This window comes from Eretmochelys imbricata, chromosome 7 (assembly GCF_965152235.1).
Source record: "Eretmochelys imbricata isolate rEreImb1 chromosome 7, rEreImb1.hap1, whole genome shotgun sequence".
In the NCBI taxonomy this organism is placed as follows: domain Eukaryota; kingdom Metazoa; phylum Chordata; order Testudines; family Cheloniidae; genus Eretmochelys; species Eretmochelys imbricata.
Genome location: NC_135578.1, coordinates 108163905 through 108186567, shown reverse-complemented (window position 1 = coordinate 108186567; position 22663 = coordinate 108163905). Strand labels below are relative to the sequence as shown.

General features: G+C 42.4%; 1 pseudogene; it reads right to left on the bottom strand.

The window, feature by feature from the left end:
• Positions 1 to 17651, bottom strand: part of LOC144268213 (zona pellucida sperm-binding protein 3-like) — a 30755-nt pseudogene extending 13104 nt beyond the window's left edge.
• Between the last annotated feature and the right edge of the window lie 5012 nt (positions 17652 to 22663).

Below are 22663 nucleotides of genomic sequence, written 5' to 3'. Positions count from 1 at the left end.
TTATCCCTACAACAGGGACATTTAGTATCGTGATCTGATGGACACAGAAAAAGTTCTACCTTTAAGAGATAACATGTGCTTCTGCTCTAAGTAACATTGATTATCAAAAAGGGGCCTAATTTTCAGAGGGAGGGGCTCAGCGCCTTCTGAATGTGGGGGTTCTTTAACGTGTCTCAAGTTGGACACCCAAAAGTGGAGGTCCCCCAAATCACTAATCACTTCTGAAAATCTTGGCTTCAGACTGTAACCCTCTTCCAAGCTGCATATGCTCTCTTTCGGAGTGGTGCCACAGTAAAGAGGTCAATATTTCTGCATGTAATCTCCTAAGAAAAGTTTTCTGACCTTTTCTTTTTCAGTAAACTCACCCACAAATGCAAAGAAATGCATCATTCACATGGGTTAATCCATATAGGACTTGAGTCATAAGTGGTATAATACAAGGAAAGCTAAAGACTATCTCACGTATAGACTGTTGTGAAGGTTATGTGAAAGCTTTGCAACATTTCCCTGACAAACCTCTGGGCCCCAGCAACACTTTCTAGGATGCAGCAATTGTGACGCTTGAAGAAAAAAACTAAAAAGCCTAAAAATGTACTATAAAACCAAAAACTAATGAGGCTCATTTATATAAAAATGACTTGAGTTTATTTGCAGGTAATTCAGAGCCAATCCTAGTCTATTCTCTTTTCACAGAGAATGTGAAGGTAGTGCTAGAAATGCCACTTCAAACTCAGTTAGTTGGTAAGCTGACCTTGGATTCTGCCCAGTTTTATAGTCTTTCAAGCCCAAATATGTGTAATTGAACTAGAGTGTGTCTTTCAGAAAGACATCCAATCCTGCGTGCAGGTCAGATGGGCCTGAGGACCAGGGTCATGTGTTTGACTTTTCTGATTGTTACAATGTGAAGAATTTTAAAAATACAAGTTATTTACAATGTGGTTATTTACAAGGTGGTTATTTAAAATTATTTAAGTCCCAGTGGGCCAATTTCTTCTCCCAGTGATATCAGTACAACCTCATTGACTTCAGTTGGGTTAAACTGGATGGTCTACATTAGGACTTTAGGTCGAATTTAGCAGTGTTAAATCGATGTAAACCTGCACCCATCCACACGATGAAGCCCTTTATTTTGACTTAAATGGCTCTTAAAATCGATTTCCTTACTCCACCCCTGACAAGTGGATTAGCGCTTAAATCGGCCTTGCTGGGTCGAATTTGGGGTACTGTGGACACAATTCAACGGTATTGGCCTCCGGGAGCTATCCCAGAGTGCTCCATTGTGACCGCTCTGGACAGTACTCTCAACTCAGATGCACTGGTCAGGTAGACAGGAAAAGAACCGCGAACTTTTGAATCTCATTTCCTGTTTGGCCAGCGTGGCAAGCTGCAGGTGACCATGCAGAGCTCATCAGCAGAGGTAACCATGATGGAGTCCCAGAATCGTAAAAGAGCTCCAGCATGGACTGAATGGGAGGTACGGGATCTGATCGCTGTATGGGGAGAGGAATCCGTGCTATCAGAACTCCGTTCCAGTTTTCGAAATGCCAAAACCTTTGTCAAAATCTCCCAGGGCATGAAGGACAGAGGCCATAACAGGGACCTGAAGCAGTGCCGCGTGAAACTTAAGGAGCTGAGGCAAGCCTACCAGAAAACCAGAGAGGCGAACGGCCGCTCCGGGTCAGAGCCCCAAACATGCCGCTTCTATGATAAGCTGCATGCCATTTTAGGGGGTTCAGCCACCACTACCCCAGCCATGTTGTTTGACTCCTTCAATGGAGATGGAGGCAACATGGAAGCAGGTTTTGGGGACGAAGAAGATGATGATGATGATGAGGTTGTAGATAGCTCACAGCAAGCAAGCGGAGAAACCGGTTTTCCCAACAGCCAGGAACTGTTTCTCACCCTGGACCTGGAGCCAGTACCCCCCGAACCCACCCAAGGCTGCTTCCTGGACCCGGCAGGCGGAGAAGGGACCTCCGGTGAGTGTACCTTTTAAACATGGTTTAAAAGCAAGCATGTGAAAGGATTACTTTGCCCTGGCATTCGCGGCTCTCCTGGATGTACTCCCAAAGCCTTTGCAAAAGGTTTCTGGGGAGGGCAGCCTTATTGCGTCCTTCATGGTAGGACACTTTACCACTCCAGGCCAGAAACACGTACTCGGGAATCATTGTACAACAAAGCATTGCAGTGTATGTTTGCTGGCGTTCAAACAACATCCATTCTTTATCTCTCTGTGTTATCCTCAGGAGAGTGAGATATCATTCATGGTCACCTGGTTGAAATAGGGTGCTTTTCTTCAGGGGACACTCAGAGGAGCCCGTTCCTGCTGGGCTGTTTGCGTGTGGCTTAACAGAAATGTTCCCTGCTGTTAGCCACGGGGAGGGGGGAGGGTTGAGGGGGTAGCCACGCGGTGGGGGGAGGCAAAATGCAACCTTGTAACGAAAGCACATGTGCTATGTATGTAATGTTAACAGCAAGGTTTACCCTGAAAGAGTGTAGCCACTGTTTTATAAAACGTGTCTTTTTAAATACCGCTGTCCCTTTTTTTTTCTCCACCAGCTGCATGTGTTTCAAGGATCTCAGGATCTTCTCCTTCCCAGAGGCTAGTGAAGATTAGAAAGAAAAAAAAACGCACTCGTGATGAAATGTTCTCTGAGCTCATGCTGTCCTCCCACACTGACAGAGCACAGATGAATGCGTGGAGGCAAATAATGTCAGAGTGCAGGAAAGCACAAAATGACTGGGAGGAGAGGTAGCGGGCTGAAGAGAGTAAGTGGCGGGCTGAAGAGAGGGCTGAAGCTCAAATGTGGTGGCAGCGTGATGAGAGGAGGCAGGATTCAATGCTGAGGCTGCTGGAGGACCAAACCATTATGCTCCAGTGTATGGTTGAGCTGCAGCAAAGGCAGCTGGAGCACAGACTGCCACTACAGCCCCTGTGTAACCAACCGCCCTCCTCCCCAAGTTCCATAGCCTCCACACCCAGACGCCCAAGAATGCGGTGGGGGGAGCCACTGGCCAACCAGCCACTCCGCCACAGAGGATTGCCCAAAAAAAAAGAAGGCTGGCATTCAATAAATTTTAAAGTTGTAAACTTTTAAAGTGCTGTGTGGCATTTTCCTTCCTTCCTCCACCACCCCTCCTGGGCTACCTTGGTAGTCATCCCCCTATTTGTGTGATGAATGAATAAAGAATGCATGAATGTGAAGCAACAATGACTTTATTGCCTCTGCAAGCGGTGATCGAAGGGAGGAGGAGAGGGTGGTTAGCTTACAGGGAAGTAGAGTGAACCAAGGGGCGGGGGGTTTCATCAAGGAGAAACAAAGAGAACTTTCACACCATAGCCTGGCCAGTCATGAAACTGGTTTTCAAAGCTTCTCTGATGCGTACCGCGCCCTCCTGTGCTCTTCTAACCGCCCTGGTGTCTGGCTGCACGTAACCAGCAGCCAGGCGATTTGCCTCAACCTCCCACCCCGCCATAAACGTCTCCCCCTTACTCTCACAGATATTGTGGAGCACACAGCAAGCAGTAATAACAGTGGGAATATTGGTTTCGCTGAGGTCTAAGCGAGTCAGTAAACTGCGCCAGCGCGCCTTTAAACGTCCAAATTCTGCACTTGCTCAGCCTGTAGTTGAACAGCTCCTGACTACTGTCCAGGCTGCCTGTGTACGGCTTCATGAGCCATGGCATTATGGGGTAGGCTGGGTCCCCAAGGATACATATAGGCATTTCAACATCCCCAACAGTTATTTTCTGGTCTGGGAATAAAGTCCCTTCCTGCAGCTTTTGAAACAGACCAGAGTTCCTGAAGATGTGAGCGTCATGTACCTTTCCCGGCCATCCCACGTTGATGTTGGTGAAATGTCCCTTGTGATCCACCAGAGCTTGCAGCACTATTGAAAAGTACCCCTTGCGGTTTATGTACTCGCCGGCTTGGTGCTCCGGTGACAAGATAGGGATATGGGTTCCGTCTATGGCCCCACCACAGTTAGGGAATCCCATTGCAGCAAAGCCATCCACTATGACCTGCACATTTCCCAGGGTCACTACCCTTGATATCAGCAGATCTTTGATTGCGTGCATCACAGCAGCCCCATCAGTAGATTTGCCCACTCCAAATTGATTCCCAACTGACCGGTAGCTGTCTGGTGTTGCAAGCTTCCACAGGGCTATCGCCACTCGCTTCTCAACTGCGAGGGCTGCTCTCATCTTGGTATTCATGCGCTTCAGGGCAGGGGAAAGCAAGTCACAAAGTTCCATGAAAGTGCCCTTACGCATGTGAAAGTTTCGCAGCCACTGGGAATCGTCCCAGACCTGCAACACTACGCGGTCCCACCAGTCTGTGCTTGTTTCCCGAGCCCAGAATCGGCATTCCACAGCATGAACCTGCCCCATTAGCACCATGATGCATGCATTTGCAGGGCCTATGCTTTCAGAGACATCTGTGTCCATGTCCTGATCACTCACGTGACTGCGCTGACGTCGCCTCCTCGCCCGATATCTGTCTGCCAGGTTCCAGTGCTGCATATACTGCTGGATAATGTGTGTGGTGTTTAATGTGCTCCTAATTGCCAAAGTGAGCTGAGCACAGAAAAAAGGTGCGGAACGATTGTCTGCCGTTGCTCTGATGGAGGGAGGGGCGACTGACGACATGGCTTACAGGGTTGGCTTCAGGGAGCTAAAATCAACAAAGGGGGTGGCTTTACATCAAGGAGTATTTCAGGCAGGACTTCACGGAGGGTTCCAATAAGAAATGGTGCACCTAAGTTATTGTTCTTATTGGAACAAGGAGGTTAGTCTGGCCTCTGATTGATACATGGCTAGATTTACCTCGCTGCACCTTCTCTGTGAGTGACTGCAGTGTGACCTAGAGGAATGAGTCCCCTAGACAGGGGAGGTGGGGAAGCAAATGAGTACAAAACAAATCTGGTCTATTTCTTGTTTTGATCCACTCCATCCATCTTTTATATCTTTGGCTGGCAGCAGACGGTGCAGAAGGACTGCATGCCATCCACATCTCATGGCTGCTCGGCAGAAGATGGTACAGTACGACTGCTAGCCATCCTCATCTCTTGCCTGCCCGGCAGAAGATGGTACAGTACGACTGCTAGCAATCTGTATCGCCTGCCTGCTCACCATAAGACGGTTCAATAGGACTAACTGCAGGACTAAAGAGAATGACCTCGTCAAGTCACTCCAAATTTAGTCCCTGCGCCCATGTCTGCCCAGGCGCTCCCGGCCGACGTGGCCAGGAGCACCTCGGACATGACGATGACGGTTACCAGTCTTATTGCACCGTCTGCTGCCAGAAGGCAATGGGTTGCTGCTACTGTGTAGCAATGCAGTACCACGTCTGCCAGCACCCAGGAGACATACGGTGACGGTTACCTGAGCGGGCTCCATGCTTGCCGTGGTATGGCGTCTGCACAGGTAACTCAGGAAAAAAGGCACGAAACGATTGTCTGCCCTTGCTTTCATGGAGGGAGGGAGGGAACGGGGGCCTGACGATATATACCCAGAACCTCCCGCGACAATGTTTTAGCCCCATCAGGCATTGGGATCTCAACCCAGAATTCCAATGGGCAGCGGAGACTGCGGGAACTGTGGGATAGCTACCCACAGTGCAACGCTCCGGAAGTCGACGCTTGCCTCGGTACTGTGGAAGCACTCCGCCGAGTTAATGCACTTAATGCACTTAGAGCATTTTCTGTGGGGACATACACACTCGAATATAGAAAACCGATTTCTAAAAAAACGACTTCTATAAATTCGACCTAATTCCATAGTGTAGACATACCCCGGTCCATTTAGATTCAAAAAAGTTAATTTGTACCCAAACTATAGTATGCACTTCCAAGAAAAGGTAACTTTTAAGTAAGAATATTACAGGTAGGTAGTACATGATAGTAATACAAGCATACTTGTATTACCAAGGAATGCTTATATATGTACATCAAATCCTGATCCTATTGAAAATAACAGCAAATCTTGCAGTGACTTCAGTGAGACCAGGAATTGACTGTTAAAAAGACAGATACAAGGCCTCAACATATTTAAATCAAATATTTGTACTCTCTAAAGCTTGGAACATGAGACACGGCTAACATTAGTCTAAATGCCCTAGTCAGACTGGTAGCTTGCTAAAGAGTTGGACTAAAAAGAAAAGGTTGATCTTGCAAGTAGTCCTAGTAACTTGAGCACATATGTAGTCCCCAATGGTTGCTTTTATTTGATGCAACAGATGTAATATGGAAATTTAATCTTGTTTATGAACTTGGATGCAAAGCTGAAGCAGAACAGTGGCGAAATCCAGCTTGCCATGACTAGTCCGACTGAAATTATTTCTTATGTTTAACATGAGCAGGACTTGACTTCACCTTCTTCAGCTGCATGGAAAAATATTTGCTAAAGACTATGAGTTTAAGAAACCCAAAGTTTACAAAGTTGCATGGCTAGTGTGCATGGTGGAGAGGGAAAGGATCATGACAGGATGTGAATGGAATATTCCCATCTCTAAGCTAGAGGTTTAATGAAGTAAAACTTCACTTGATGGAGCCAATTAAACTGGGATATGCTCAGTGGCTTTTGCTAATACAAAGTCGTCATTCTTCTGTTAAAAACCAGGGCAAGGAGTACCCAATTTGCCCCCAGTTTGTTCTCTAATTTAAGCAGCAAACTTTTTTCTTTGAAGGTTCACATGGTAAGTTTTAACTTTTAAATGCGTTACTATTGATATTGAAATAGAAATCAGAATATAAATTGTGTCCAGGAAGAAAGTTACGTATATAAGCTGTAGGTATGATGGTGCTAAGTAAAGTACAAGTATCCATCTGTAAGTGAGTTGGTTATATACAGGAGTAAGATGGAAAAGGAGTACTTGTGGCACCTTAGAGACTAACCGAAAGCTTATGCTCAAATAAATTGGTTAGTCTCTAAGGTGCCACAAGTCCTCCTTTTCTTTTTGCGAATACAGACTAACACGGCTGTTACTCGGAAAGGAGTAAGATGGGTTATGAGATAAGAAGTTTGTAATATTAGCTATAGCATATGTATATCTATATCTACTTAATGAGCCAGATCCACAGTTGGAGTCAATCGGTGTAGCTCCAAGGACTTCAGTGGCTGACTTACAGTAGCTGAGGATCTGGGACAGTGTGTATAACTTGATGCAGCTGTCTGCAAAGTACTACTGACCCACTTACAAGACCTAGCTTGAGTGAGTGGTGCAATGCTGTGATGGTGTCAATCATTCTTCTCAGACGTGACCCTGAAAGTTTTGATGGGCTGTTACTCCTTATTCCCAAGAACTCTCACCTATGGAGTCCTGCACGGTCCAATACTTCCCCTTTCCCCCACCCCATCTCCTTTTTATCTGTATATGAATTCTTGGAGAGGTTGTGAGAAACTCTAGGCTCCACTGCCAAACATTAGCCAGTGGCACCCAGCTGTGCTATCACAAAGATGTAAGAATACTTGAGAGAGATCTATGTCATATGAGGCCAACAGGAGTCCCTGAGCTCCTGGCACAAAATGCGACATTTTAAAAACAATACCACTGTTTATTACCACCAATATCAGTTTATTTTCAAAGCAATTTGCAAATAAAAGGAAAAGGACAGAACTCAGGCAAAAGCTATAAATGGAAAAACGTGTTCCTGAGTTAAGTTCTAGGTTCCTACAGTTCTTCCAGGCTCTTCCTCCATCAGACTGAGCTCATTCTTGGAAGATTGGTCTTATACACCTGGCAGGATTTCTATCATGCTTCACTGAGAGAGAGAGAGTACTCACTCAATTATAAATTCCAATATGCAGAACCACTGAAAAAAAGAAGACAGAATCGAGTTATGTTGGTAAATATTTATGATAGACATAGGAAAAGAAAAGAAGCAGTGATCACTGCATATTTAGGATGAAAATAACAGCCACTTATTCCCCCATTGCACTAGTGCATTCAAATCTTAATGACCATATTTGGTGTTCAGATATTATGGTGATGCTAGCCCTAGCAATACATAATTGGATATTAGATGGGGTGGGATCTGAGTTACCCAGGAAAGAATTTTCTGTAGTATCTGGCTGATGAATCTTGCCCATATGCTCAGGGTTTAGCTGATCGCCATATTTGGGGTTGGGAAGGAATTTTCCTCCAGGGCAGATTGGAAGAGGCCCTGGAGGTTTTTTGCCTTCCTCTGTAGCATGGGGCAGGGGTCACTTGCTGGAGGATTCTCTGCTCCTTGAAGTCTTTAAACCACGATTTGAGGACTTCAATAGCACAGACATAGGTGAGAGGTTTTTCGCAGGAGTGGATGGGTGAGATTCTGTGGCCTGCATTGTGCTGAAGGTCGGACTAGATGATCATAATGGTCTCTTCTGACCTAAATATCTATGAATCTATGAATCAATAATATTGACAGATGTATTTTATTATTAAAAATGCTGCTGTAATCACACTGGCCAATTCCATTAGTATTTGAACATCATTAATTTCTACTGCTCAGCATAACTAATAGGAATCTTATGGGTAAATCAATTAAGTTACTAACTAATATTCACTTGCTGCTACGGTCTGGATGGATAAGGATTCACAAGGACTGAAGCAGAAAGCTGGTATTTATCAGACTCTAAACAAATTACACATTCATTTCTAGAAACAGGTTATGAACCTAAATTAGCTTATGACAAAATCATAAAGCCATAGCTTAAAAAAAATAAATCTAAGAAACCACAAAACTTGACTTTGCAGACTTTAAAAACAATCACACTTAATCCTGTCTGACACATAAGATAGAGGAGAGCTATGTTCTGGAATTGGAATGATTTGATTTTTGGAAAATGTGACCAAACTAAATAAAAACATATACTGGGGATTTCATAGTGCTTTGGAATAAGTAAGATTTCATTCCAAAAGTCGTTAGTGTTAGTATATGTATTATGGAAGTACTGGTAGTAGCTCCATATTAAAGCTGAGTTTGGTACTTAAGAATAGTATGTATCCTTTGTAAAATTACAGCATTTACTGTTTGAGTACTGACTGAATTTTCTGAGTATTAGTATTTTATGTAGAGCACCTAGAGGTCCTGGTGAGGGATTGGGGTTCTGTTGTGCCAAGTGCTGTAAACACATATAAAGACATGATGGTTCCTGCCCTAAACTGTTTACATTCTAAGGCCCTGATTCTGGAAATATGCTCATGATTAATTTACTGCCAAGTGCAGGCCCATTGAATTTCATGGGATGACGCACCAGTATAAAGTTAAGTACATGCATAAATTTGCAGGATCAGGGACTTAGAGAGTTTACTAAGAATTAATAATCTAAGCAGTCAATTATCTGAACACAGGGTTTATGACACAGAAGAGGAGATTTTTTTACCATTATTTAATTTATTTTATTTCTGTGTTGACTCAATTTTTTTCCAACAAGACAGCAGGCTTTATGGACAAGAACTCAGTGATGTGGCTTCTGTTATTTGCTGCGGCGTATGATTCTCTTTCAGAAAAGATGTGCTGCTGTGGAAGGCTCTCTTCATTTGATTCGGTATTGTAGGATATCAGTAGTTATTTTGCCTGGCTGATACTTACTTGGCCAAGACACATGCTGTGCAACAATGGGGAGAAGTAAAAGATGGTTCACTGAAATAATTAACTAGAAAGTTAGCCCTTGAGCTACCCCATAATGCAGACTACCCAGTGTTATTACCCCAGAGGTTAACATTATGAAATCCCTACTCTTAATGCCAATGGCCTAATAAGAATATATGGTTTAGTTTGTGATTATCTTAATTCCTGTCATCAAAAATACAGGCTGATTTCAGTGCTTGATACAGGAATAAATTCTCTTTGGCGGTAGTAGCTTCACTTCCTCTACAGTCTAAAGACACTTTAAGACTCCTATCTGTTACTATCCAGAGAATGATGACAGGCTCTGTTTCCCAAACCAGCTCAGACTTGACAGTTAAGTAATTAGAAGGAAACTAAAATCTCTCTAAAGTGCTTTGCATAATAGAATAAATGTCACTGCTCTGTGAGTGGGATCAATACAACCCTTATTTCATTTGATAGAGCCTAAGAAGACCTTGTGTGCTGAGCCAGATTTGTAGGGTGCAATGCGGCAGGCAAATAGTTATCGCTCTACGTGTACGGCTCAGAAAGTCCCCTAAAAAGATGCATTTATCCAGGCTCCTTCAAATAGCCAGACAGAAACAACACAGCAATAGTAGGTGTAGTAATGAAATAGTCTTTCACCTCTGGAGATCTAGGTTCGCAGGTCATTTCTGTGGTCTTAACCTGGCCTGTAGGGAGTATTTGTCCACAAAACAAACCCAGCAGATAATTTGTGCAATTAGAGTTTAGTCCTGCAATGTGCTGGGCCTGATACAGAAAAGCACATAAACACACACTTTACATTACGTGTGTACTTAAATTCCTTATTAAAATTCTTGACCTTGAAACATCTAAGTGTTATTTGAAACTATAATTTTAACACAATCATATTAATTTAATAGTGAAGGTATTAGCAATCACTAATTTACTACTAATTATCATTTGTTAGTAGTTAATTGCTAATTAGTAAATAGACTCACTAATTTAGGTAAGTAATCTTGAATATATGGCATTTGTATGTCAAATTCAGTTTTCATTAGTGAACACTTAATCACACATTGCTGGAAGCTTCAAGGACATCATGTGGCTAAAAGCATTTTTTTGCAAGCTCTCAGGTTACCACAGTATGAATTTGGAGCCCATTGGTAGCTTTACAGCAGTGTAAGAAATGCAGCACCGTTTCTGCAAATTCTTTATAACAGTGCCAGGAAGCAGCAGTGTTGTGAGAATGCTCCATTAATAGCCTCTTTTTGAGATCATATATCCTCTTGAAATTGACAACTCTCTTGTTTAATGCTAAAATTCTTTAAAAGCAGAGCTTCTAACCCAAATGAGCAGAAGCTTATTTCCATACTTTATTGGGAGAAACATGCTTTTTTGACATCGTATGGCTGAATCTCTTTCTGCACTGCAGTAAATCAGAAGTAATTCCACTGTTACACCAGTGAAGTTATGGAAAAATGCTGTGAGAGAATCAAGTCCCTTCTATTTTACAATGTCTTCTGGATGCTGCACTGAATATACCAAAGCCATGAATTTATTCCTCTGAAGAATTATAAGGTTTCATGAGTGGGTGGTGTTTGGGATCTTTGTTATTTAATATAATGCTACAGCAACTTGGAAAGCGATAGGACCGATTCTCATCTTGCTTACACCAGTGTTACACTGGTGTGACCATTGTGCCAGATTAGGTGTCCACAAATCAAATTCCTTTCTCTTCAGCTTTTATGTTTTGTGTTGAAAATCCCAATAGCAGTAAGAAATGAAACAGCCAGAGGCTGAGTCTTGGAAAAACACCTAGGGGAATTTGGGTGCCCAGTTCCAAGTAAATTTAATAAGAACTGGATAAACAAATGCTTTAGGCAACTTTGAAAATCCCAGTTTTGTGTCCTCAGCACCTCATCCAAAGCCCACTGAAATCAGTGGAAAGCCTCCCAATGACTAACTGTGCTGTAGATCTAGAGCAACTCTACTGAATTAAGCATCTGGGCAATTCCATTGGCTTCAGTAGAGTTATTGTTGATTTACATCACTGTAAGTCAGTGGGCTTTGGAGTACCCTTAGAGTGGCAGTTCTCAGACTTCAGTGACATTATTCAGATGCTTAAAATTAAGCATTTGTGAAGAACTTTGCTGTCTTGGGACCTTGCATCATTGATCAACATCATCATCATCACCACCACAGCTTGTCATTCCAAAATGGCAGCCAAGATCTAGTGTTATCATTTATCTTGAATAGTTCCTTGGGAGTACCAGATGTTGACAGCATGCTTTGTATCAGGCAATATTCAAGTGTTTGCCGAGGCTCTCCACATTCACATTTGAGGTTGCTCTTCAGCTTCCACTTGGTCATATTGTCACCAGGCTTTGCAATCTCCGCATTTGCTCAATTTAGAGTACATCAGTGTTTTCATTCAAGAACAGTGCCTGGATGGAGTAGTTCTGAAGGACCCAGGTTCTCCAAGATCTTCAGAATTTCCTGCCATTTTTTTTCTCTGTAACCTTCCACAGTGGTATTTTGAGGGAAGGGATTTTCAGAGGCTGCTCTCTTTCTGGATTCTAGCCTTTTAGGTGGTAGAATGTGTCCATGCAGTGGATGTCTTGGATCATGCCCCTGTTTTTGTTTCTCCTTTTTACTGAAGGCATCCTACCTTACTAATTGCAGGAGGTCAGACTAGATGATCATAATAGTCCCTTCTGACCTTAGTATCTATGAATCTATGGTTGTGCAATCCCTGCAAGGCAGTATAGTGACTGTGTGGGAGTTGGTTTCAAAGTCTCTGTGATGGTCCTCCTGGACTGATTTAGTTCAATACCAATTTTGTGTGCATGGCTCAAGTGTGAGCATACTGGGGCACAGTAATCCACAATAGACCTTCCACTGAGGTATCTAGGTGATAGCAATGTAATTTCAAAAGCCTTCAGACATCAACAATCCAACACAAATACACTGTATTTATAACAATATGGCTCTCCACCATAAAACCCATAAAACACCCAAATTCAGTTACTTTCTGCAACACTGCAGCAATGCCTATAAACACCAATAATATACATCTTTGTGTCTGGGATTCCACATATGCTTCAGCATGGAATGTTATTTCTTCAACTTCCCTCCCTCACCCTTCAGTTTCCATTATACACTCTTAATGCTTTGTACTGTCTTCTTCCTAGGCCTCTATTTGAAATTTGATTGCTTATTGCTTCCTCCTAGACATCTCTTATTTAAAAGATGATTGCTTTTGCCCTCTCCCTTTCCCTGCTCTTTGAAGTTGCCAACCTGATATCAATTTTAGTATTTCTCTATTTCACATTTGCTGGGTGCTGTCAGGTTTAATTTAGTATTTGTACACACATCTTTAAGTGTTTTTAATGTTTCTCTTTTTTGAATGCTTTCAGTCCTTCCCCCTGCCCTTCTTTAGCTATCTACTGTAGCTACTGTGTTGTTTTTTTTCTCCCCCTGCTGTGTCTCCATACACAGGCTTTTTGCTCTGTGGTCTAGTGGGAAAGTTAATGTGTTCTAACAGGGTTTATTTATTTATTTACTTAATAGGTTTGATTAGGAAATTCAAAGAAAAAAAGCAATAGATACTGTCACAAATAAGATGATCTGTAATCTCTGAGTGACAGTCACACAATGGATGGAATAGCATTTACAGAGGGCTTTTCATGCTCTTGGAATACAAGAGTGCTTTTACAGAGCATAGTTATGAGTTAAATGTCTGTAGTGCAGTGGCTGTGGAGGCTTACAGGACAGCCACTTAACATCAAAAACTGTCTAACTGGGGAAGATAATATTTACCAGAGCAAGAAATTTGTGAGCTACTTTATTTAAAACAGTCTCTAGACTCTTTACCTTCAGAATGGTTACAAGAGATAGACAAGTACTGTAATGATCTCATTTACCTGCTGGTGTCCAGCCCAAGGGAGCCCTGTCCCTGCAGGAGACATGCTGCTGAGGAGGCCAAGGGAATAGATCTGGTGGAAGAAAAGTGATCTCCATGGCCCTGACATCACAGATCTCCCAAGATCTATGCAAATGTGGCAGAACCAACAGGTTTGGGTGCTCTATACTCTCTTGATTGGAAAAATGTGGATGAAACACAGCAAGTGAGAATTGGTTGAGATTTCTGTCCTGTACTCTGGTTATTTTTATGAACTATTGATGATCTGTCCCTAAGTACAGCAAACTAAATATATTATGTGCAAATGCTACAGTGTGAAGAAGTGTTAACCTTCATGTTGTAGAAAGCTGTAGGAAGTTAACACATCTAGTAAATACTAAGGGGGTGTGTGACCCTAGCAGACCAGGTGCCAGCTCATGCCAGAGCCCCAGGCCAATTCATTTGTGTATTAGTAGTATAGATCAAAGTGATTGTTAAAAGTATGAGACTGTATTTAGTGTTTAAACTTCATGAAAACTATTGGGATGTTACTTGCATTGTTTTCACTTATCTGTATCCCGTTATAATGTAGTAGCAAACATTTACATTGTGTGTACTCCTGTAATGAAATAACCCATCAAACAAGAAAGGCGCCTTGTGGAATGCAAATGAAGAACTTCAGCAGAAAAGTGCTAATTTCAAAGCAAGTGGTCATTGTGTGTGATGTCTGGAGGTCAAAGACTCAAAATGCATTTCTCACTCTCCGTGATCAAAGGAAAAGCCCACGTGGGCAGTGCCATTGTCATCTTGTTTTCTGTGAGCAGAAGCTATAAGTATGGATTCAAGGGAAGATCCTGCATCTCTAGACTGTTTGAACTCTTACAAGGAAGTGTACGAGATGCAAAGCGCAGATCCCCCGAGACAATCTGGGAACCCTGAGAAGACTTTTGGGAAACTGTCAGTTTAGGGACATCACTGCCGCTATCTGGAATTACAAACTATGGGTAAGTCTACACTACAAACTTAATTCAATCTCTATTAGGTTGATTTACAACCAATGCAGTAATTACTGTGGTGGTCCATATTACTCTCCTTGGGTTGGTGGTGAGCAACCTCACCAAGAGCACTGATCTAAGAGGGGCAGTGTGGGGAGCTGAGAGCCTGGTCTCTCAGCTCTGCTGGCAGCTCTACCCCACAGGCTCCCAGGTTCCTGGCAGGCTGCCCTCCCTTTACTCCCCATTCCCTGTGAGGGCAGGGGAAGCCACCACCGGGAGCAGGGGGAAACCATCCAGGGTTTCTTACCTCCCTTTCTCTTCCTGCTCCCTTTGGAGGCACTACTCGTGGATGAATATGGAGGACAGTTGGATCTTGACAGAACTTCTGCCTGGCCCTTATGCAGGCCGTGCAAGTGGCTGGGGAAGCTGCTTGTCCCTTCTGATTTCTCTCCACTCTCCCTTTGTGCACGTGTGATAGGACCAGGCAGAACCCTGCCCTCAGTGGGTCTGGGGATTCTCCAGAGTTTCAGTTAGATTCTCTTGAATACAATTCTCTGATCCTGTCTTTTTGTAGCAGTGTCAGAGAACCATATTCAAGAGAATATTGAAGCTGTCAGTGCAACTAATTATTGAGGGAATGGCTGTGACTCAGACTATGTGCCTGAAGAAAGGAATAAGAGTAAGAATTCCCCTTCCCAAGTGTGAGCTACCTAGATCTTGGGTCCTGGCAGATCAGTGTAAGTGGGGCTACTCCCCTTGGAGTAGGTGGGCAGGGAAAGTTAAGGAATGGGCAAAGCCCTGGCCTCAGCCTCCTCCCCTACTCACAGTGTAGATTAACTGAGCTAATCTAAAATATCCTGTGCTGTACATGTCCAACCTGACAGCTGCATTGGAAGAAATAATTAATCTAAAGTCTGAATTTGTAATCACACTTAACTGGCAAAGTACAACTCAGCAGTTTATGAGAAAGTTGTGTGTCCTTTCAGTTTTTGTAATGAGAGGAATGGGGGGAAGGATCATAGGTATAAAATTAGGCCTGCCAGCTTTGGTCTGGTTCACAGATCTGTGTGTGCATATGACTTCAGGGGTTGTAGTCTGCATCTCTGCCAGTCTGCTCTGTTCTTGTGGCCTGACAGGCTATGAAAATGTACAGGACTCTTGCTCTCTGAGCAACTGAAACTAAAAGGATGACTTGTGGAGTAAGCTGCCGCAGAATCAAGCTCACAGGGTAGATATTAGCATGTTGCCATCTGAAATGGAAACTTTTAACCATTCTTAAATCATTATCAGTTCTGGATTTTCAGGCAACTCTCTCTTTAAAATTTTCTTCCCTTTTTTCCAGGGTGAAAGGCAAGAATTGTGAGAAACTAAAACACAATTATAGTTTAAGCTGAAATTAAACAAAAAAATAATTTTGAATTTTTCTATTGAAAATTTTTAAAAACCAAAGATGACATTTTTCTGTGGAAAATTTCAATTTCGATGAAACTACTTTTCCCAATGGGAAAATGTTTCAGTCAAAAATTTTTTAGTCACTCATGACTCTCAGTAAAACTTGCCGGCTGCTTCGTGTCAGATTAGATTGTGGTTCCCTCACACAGCTGCATATGATAGAGAAGCAGAGAAGAAGAAGCCTTCATAACCTTTGCTTGGCCTATTCGAAGGCATCCAAGAATCAAAGCCTCTGCCAGTGGGTGCAGTAGGCATGGCTACCATGATGGAAAGAGGGTGAAGAGTAGATGGAGCTATGGCTCCACTCCTTGCCCTCCACTGGCCAGTTTGCAATCAGGTCATGCAGCTAGACATGCCTTTCTGAAACACATTGTTAACTTGTGCTCCTCATGGGACAATGAGTCTTCACACTGCCCCATATAACAGCAGTGCTTAAGAGGTACAGTTCAGTCCTTGGATTGTGTTGAAAAATAAAGTCCAAAAGGTGCTGGTAATTGCATCCATGGCTAGATTGTACTGCAGTTTCACAGTGTAGCAATTTATTCAATGAATATTCTCATGTAAAACTTTGAAATTACTCTCAGCGTGAGGCACTACTCAGCCTGAGTCTGGGTACCACAATCCTCTATTACATTTAACTGAGCTTTAGACTTGTGAGACCAAAGAGCTTGTGTTTACTTTTCTCTCTTCTCTTCTTTTCTTTTCTTTAAACTAGTGTTTTTCCTCCAAGATTCTGCTGCTTATTCTGGCAGCAAATCTCTGTTCAGGACTTTCATGTTGCAGAGGAGATAAGGACTGATGCTGCACAATGTACAGCATCGTCAGTTGCAGTAGATACTGTCTCAGGTGGAATACATTGGAGCAGAAAACTATAATTCTGGCACTGGGGGGAAAGAAAAGCTGTCTCTGGTTTTAATGTGTGATCGAGCACATGAAGAAATCATATGGCTCAACAATCACTTTGTTAAAGGCCTGTGTTTAATTCACCAAAATCTGACTTTGGGAAACAACCTGTGGGGTATATTCCATTGGTGCAAATACAGAATACCTTTTGATTGGGCCCAGTAGGCACAGAGTTCAGAAAGGGGTGGGCAAAGCTGCCGCAGAAGGAGCTTTGGGATGGTCGTGCTCCAGCCCTCAGAGAGGTCTCCAGTGGACAGTGGGGTGTGCCCAAGGCCTAAAGGAGGTGCAGCAGGCTTCCCCTTCATTTCTGTTAGCTCATGTTGAGGGGAGAATGCCCCTGCATGCTCCCTGCACAAGGGAGATATATATTCCCAGGGCCATTTAAATTGTGGTTGCAGATTCTTTGTGCCACTGGAGGGAACCAGAGGATTGGGCAATTTTTTAGCATAGCTACTGAAGTTATGTGGGTTATCCTAACTTGTCCCTGTTTGATGACTTCTTTACTATTGCCTTTCTCTGCCTGCCTTAAGCTTGCAAACTTCTGGCTTTATCTCCACCCTCTTCAATTAAATATCTTACACGTTGAAGTGATCCTCTCAAGTGGGAATGCCCTCTTCTATCTCCTGCATGACACAGGCCTTCCACTTACCTCCACTATGTGAAGCTGCAGTGACAACCTTAATGCTGAAAGTTTTTTCTCCCAAATTGACCGTGCTTGTAAATCTCCATATCACCAAGTGGTTATCAGTGCCTATGTACAATCCTGGCATGCCCCCACCACTCTCACAGTCTTTACCTGTGCCTTCATTGCCCACCATCTAGATTATTGCAATTCCCTTTGTGATTACATCCTAAAATAGCAACTCTCCAGAGGTCAGCAGTTGTGGGAAGCTGTACCCTGCCTTCTCAAAAATACAAAGTACAACCCAGTTGCTCCAACCTCAGATAACCTCATTGCCTCCTTATCCAGTTCAAGATACTATTCAAAATTGCCCTTGATTTTCTGAATCTCTCTGCTCCTTTCCTTGTTTCCTCTGCTAAGCTAACACTGGCTAGAGGCTCTGTCCATTGACAGAATCTTGCTGTGTCCTCCTCTAGTCTTGCCATCTAGAACTGTCTTCTTGCATCTTTCAGACTCTTCAACTCTCCATTTCATTTAAAATCTCTGCTGTAATTATATATATATATATATATATATATTTCATTCTTTGCCTCTTAATATCTACCCCCCACTGCTAATTTTTAAATTGCTGAACTATATTTACAGTTACTCTCAAGAGTTTTGAACGACTTTTGCGCACAAAAACTATTGTATAATAATATATTGGATAACTTTTCCTTCCTTCCTTCCTACCACTTCCAGAGGAACAGGGAGGAGAGAAGAGAGACAACATTCACGAGACTACAGTGACGGGTATACATAGAAACGTGGTCTGAGCACAGGACTCTGAGTCAGGATCTCCTGAATTCTAATGATGCTTCTGCCAGTTGCCAATGGCAGCAACAAGGGCTGGGTTCAGTCTGTCTCAAGAATAAATAAAACTATGGCTCAGGCACTCACCCAGAACTGTACTCTTAGGGCATGTCTACACTTACCTCTGGAGCGATCAATCCAGTGGGGGGGGTCGATTTATCTTGTCTAGTGAAGGCGCAATAAATCGACCGCCGAGTGCTCTCCTGTCAACTCCAGTACTCCACCAGAGCGAGAAGCGTAGGCGGAGTTGATGGGGGAGCATCAGCAGTTGACCTACTACAGTGAAGACACCGTGGTAAGTAGATCTAAATATGTCGACTTCAGCTACGTTATTCACTTAGCTGAGGTTGCATAACTTAGATAGATCCTCTCCCTCCCCCCCAGTGTAGACCAGGCCTTATTTCTGGCTCTGGGAAATTAAAGTATATACTCCCTTTCTAGGTGGTTCTTCCTCACTTATAAGCACCCAGGAGTCTTTGGAATATGGAACCATAAATACCTTTTGTTTGGGGGAAAGGAAAATCAAACATTAGAAACAAGATAATGCTCCCCCCCTCTCTGTTTGTATCTATATCTATAATAAAATGAGCAAAACTCACCTAGTGATTCAGGAGTATGACTCAGTCTCAAAGCAATCCCCACCCACCTAGATCCACACCAACTGGTCCAATTGTATTCAGTGGTATTAGGAGAGGCATAAGCGGGGGGCTCTCCTCCAGCTGGCTGGTCATCTGGAGAAGTCTGCACCACCAAGACCTGCGGTGATGTGCAGCTTTCTGGTACAGTTATGTGAAATCAGCTCTGCCACTGCTGGTCCGATAGGGGCTCTCTTCGAGGTGAACTTTGTGCAGGCACCACCTGTTGGGGGTACGACTGTCACCAGTGAAGCTGGCTGTCACTATGAAGTCAGCTCTGTGCTGCTACTGGTTCAGTTGGTCCGGTCCAGTCCAGTCCTAAAGAATCAGTACACTCAACATGTTCAGAGTCTCCAGGTGGAGAACCTGGAGCAAAACAGGGTCTTTGGACAGAGTTCCTGCTCCCTGGGAGAGAGCTGCTGGTCTCTTGGAGACAGCCCTCCACCACCTTCTGTCCTGTTCCTAGTTCTCTGTCTGCAAAGTTGGGGAGATCCCCTAACAATATCCTGCACAATTTCTGTGCTCTTTCATGAGTACAGTCACAGGAAAAGTCTATGACTACTTACACAATCTGACCATAAATTCCAGCTGAAGCAATAAAACACAGTATGTGAAACCACACGGGTAAGCAACATTTTAATTCATGGAAATGAGGCTGGCCAGAGCTGACTTTCATACTCTAGAGAAAGCAAGAGGGTTCCATCCCTCTAAGCTTCTGGCTCTGGTGCTCACATTATTATCAGCTGTGACATTGCCTCTCTCTGTTGCCTAAAGTTAAGCACATGCTCAGTAGGGAAGGACTGCTGCATCAGGGCCATAATAACTGTGTCTCACTTTCTTTATCTTTAAAATAAGGACATCATTCTCTTTCACCTAGCTGTAAGGGCTTATTGTGAGGTTAGCTCATATTTGAAAAGTGCCTTTGAAAAGGAATAGTATTAGAAAAGTGCAAAGTTGCATGATTAATTACCCGACTATCAGAAGGTTCAGTGGTGTTCATGGTTAGCAGCCAGGTCAGGAAGATAAAAGAAAAAAACAGCCCAAGAGGTAATGGTTGCAGCTATCACAATAAAGCTGATGAACTATGTTCAATTCCCATTCAGAAAAGCACTTAGTTTATGTTTGTAAAAAAGTATGAAACAGAAAATGTAAATTGCTATTCAAGCTCATTGCCATTATTATTTTACTTTATTTATTAAGGAGAATTTGTAGGCCAGCCCCTCAGTTGGTGTAAATAAGTTTAGCTGCACTGACTTCAGTGGTGCTTTGCTGCTTTAAACCAACTGAGGATCTACCCCACATATATAATTATGTGTAAAAGAATTATTATCTGACTAGGCGCTATCATACAAGGCCAGAAATTAATTCTAAAACTTATTTACAAATAAAAAAATGAAGTTCTTTTTCTGAGAAAGGAGAAATCCAGTATTAAAAATCTTTATCATGGCACTAAAATTAATTTAACAATAAGAGTAAGAGCTGATATTACAATATAAGTCACACTTGATATTATGTGCTGTATATTATGCATCCCAGCAGGTAGGCACAATATTAAATGCATGTATGAATAAACTTGTAGCATTTTGTAAATTGAAGCCATCAAGAGTGGAAATGTAGAACTCTGTAATATAATTATTTGTTAAACAAAATAATGAACAATAAATAGTTTGATTTACAGTAGGTAATACTTAATCAGAATGTAATAATATTGAATGATTCTAAGTTAATTATAGTTGATATTAAGTATTAAAACTTCATTTTTATTTTTCCACTTGGAGTATTAGGAAAGGCTTCATGGTTCAGTAGATGAAGAAAGGTGACCCTTAGAACTGGTTGTGTAACAATGACATGCCAAGGTACATCATGAAATAAAGCATTCCTACTATATTTTTAATTAGGTTGGCATTGAGCCTGTCTGAGTCTAAGGAAGATCTGTATCAAGTTGTATTGCTGTTTGTTTCTCCCCCAAATCAGCAGCCAGTGTATCACTGCCAGATAAAAAGTGAAAAGGTCATTTCCCCACTTAAGAATTTCTGAATCATTTAATAGCTAATTTGTACTATTAATTACTACCTTTTGTATGTGTAATTAGATTGAATTATTATTCTCCCTTTACTGTTAATAGGAGAGGGGTGATAATGTGCAGATCTGAGTTCTCACTGGGTTAATATCTTGCCATATGACTATATACAAGATAACCAGGTTACTACAATTTGTGTACCACTGAATTTTGCTTTTTCTGTGAATTTTGTCTAGTGTCCTAACTCAAATTTCATGTCAGGCTTTCAGGTTCAAAGCTATTGCATTAAGGTCCTTATTCAACAAAGTACTTACATATGTGCTTAAATACATCTCTGTCCATCAAAACAATTGATCACATTTGTCAAGGTTCCTTCCCCACTCTGAATGCTAGGGTACAGATGTGGGGACCTGCATGAAAAACCTCCTAAGCTTATCTTTACCAGCTTAGGTCAAAACTTCCCCAAGGTACAAAATATTCCACCCTTTGTCCTTGGATTGGCCGCTACCACCACCAAACAAGTACTGGTTACTGGGGAAGAGCTGTTTGGAAACGTCTTTCCCCCCAAAATACTTCCCAAAACCTTGCACCTCACTTCCTGGACAAGGTTTGGTAAAAAGCCTCACCAATTTGCCTAGGTGACTACAGACCCAGACCCTTGGATCTTAAGAACAATGAACAATCCTCCCAACACTTGCACCCCCCCTTTCCTGGGGAATGTTGGATAAAAAGCCTCACCAATTTGCATAGGTGACCACAGACCCAAATCCTTGGATCTGAGAACAATGAAAAAGCATTCAGTTTTCTTACAAGAAGACTTTTAATAGAGATAGAAGTAAATAGAACTAAAGAAATCCTCCCTGTAACATCAGGATGGTAGATACCTTACAGGGTAATTAGATTCAAAACATAGAGAACCCCTCTAGGCAAAACCTTAAGTTATAAAAAGATACACAGACAGAAATAGTTATTCTATTCAGCACAATTCTTTTCTCAGCCATTTAAAGAAATCATAATCTAACGCATACCTAGCTAGATTACTTACTAAAAGTTCTAAGACTCCATTCCTGGTCTATCCCCAGCAAAAAAGCATATAGACAGACACACAGACCCTTTGTTTCTCTCCCTCCTCCCAGCTTTTGAAAGTATCTTGTCTCCTCATTGGTCATTTTGGTCAGGTGCCAGTGAAGTTACCTTTAGCTTCTTAACCCTTTACCTGTGAGAGGATTTTTTTTTCTGGCCAGGAGGGATTTTAAAGGGGTTTACCCTTCCCTTTATATTTATGACAACATTGCTTAAAGTTTTGCATGTATTGGCTGAATAGGGCCTAAGTACCTGAAATAACTGAAGTCTTAATTCTGCAGGCCTTACTCACACGATATAATTATTACTCATGTGATTAGTGCTGTTGCCTTTAATGGAACTTCTTCTTCTTCAAGTGATACAAAGACTGTCAACCACCACCTTTCATCTTTCACAATCATGAAAGAGGTGTAAAACTTCCACTCTCTTTTGGATACTAGTCCATCTGGTAGTGTATCCAATGTAGCTGGCTCTCTTCCTTTCCCTACCTAGTTTGCCTGTGATCTTGCCTGATAGTATGAGTGCTGGAATTGAGTTACCCTGCGATCAGCAACCACAGAAAGATGCTATTCTCTTACCTAGAGCCTAAAATAATTGTGCTCTTTAAAAATTCTTTCT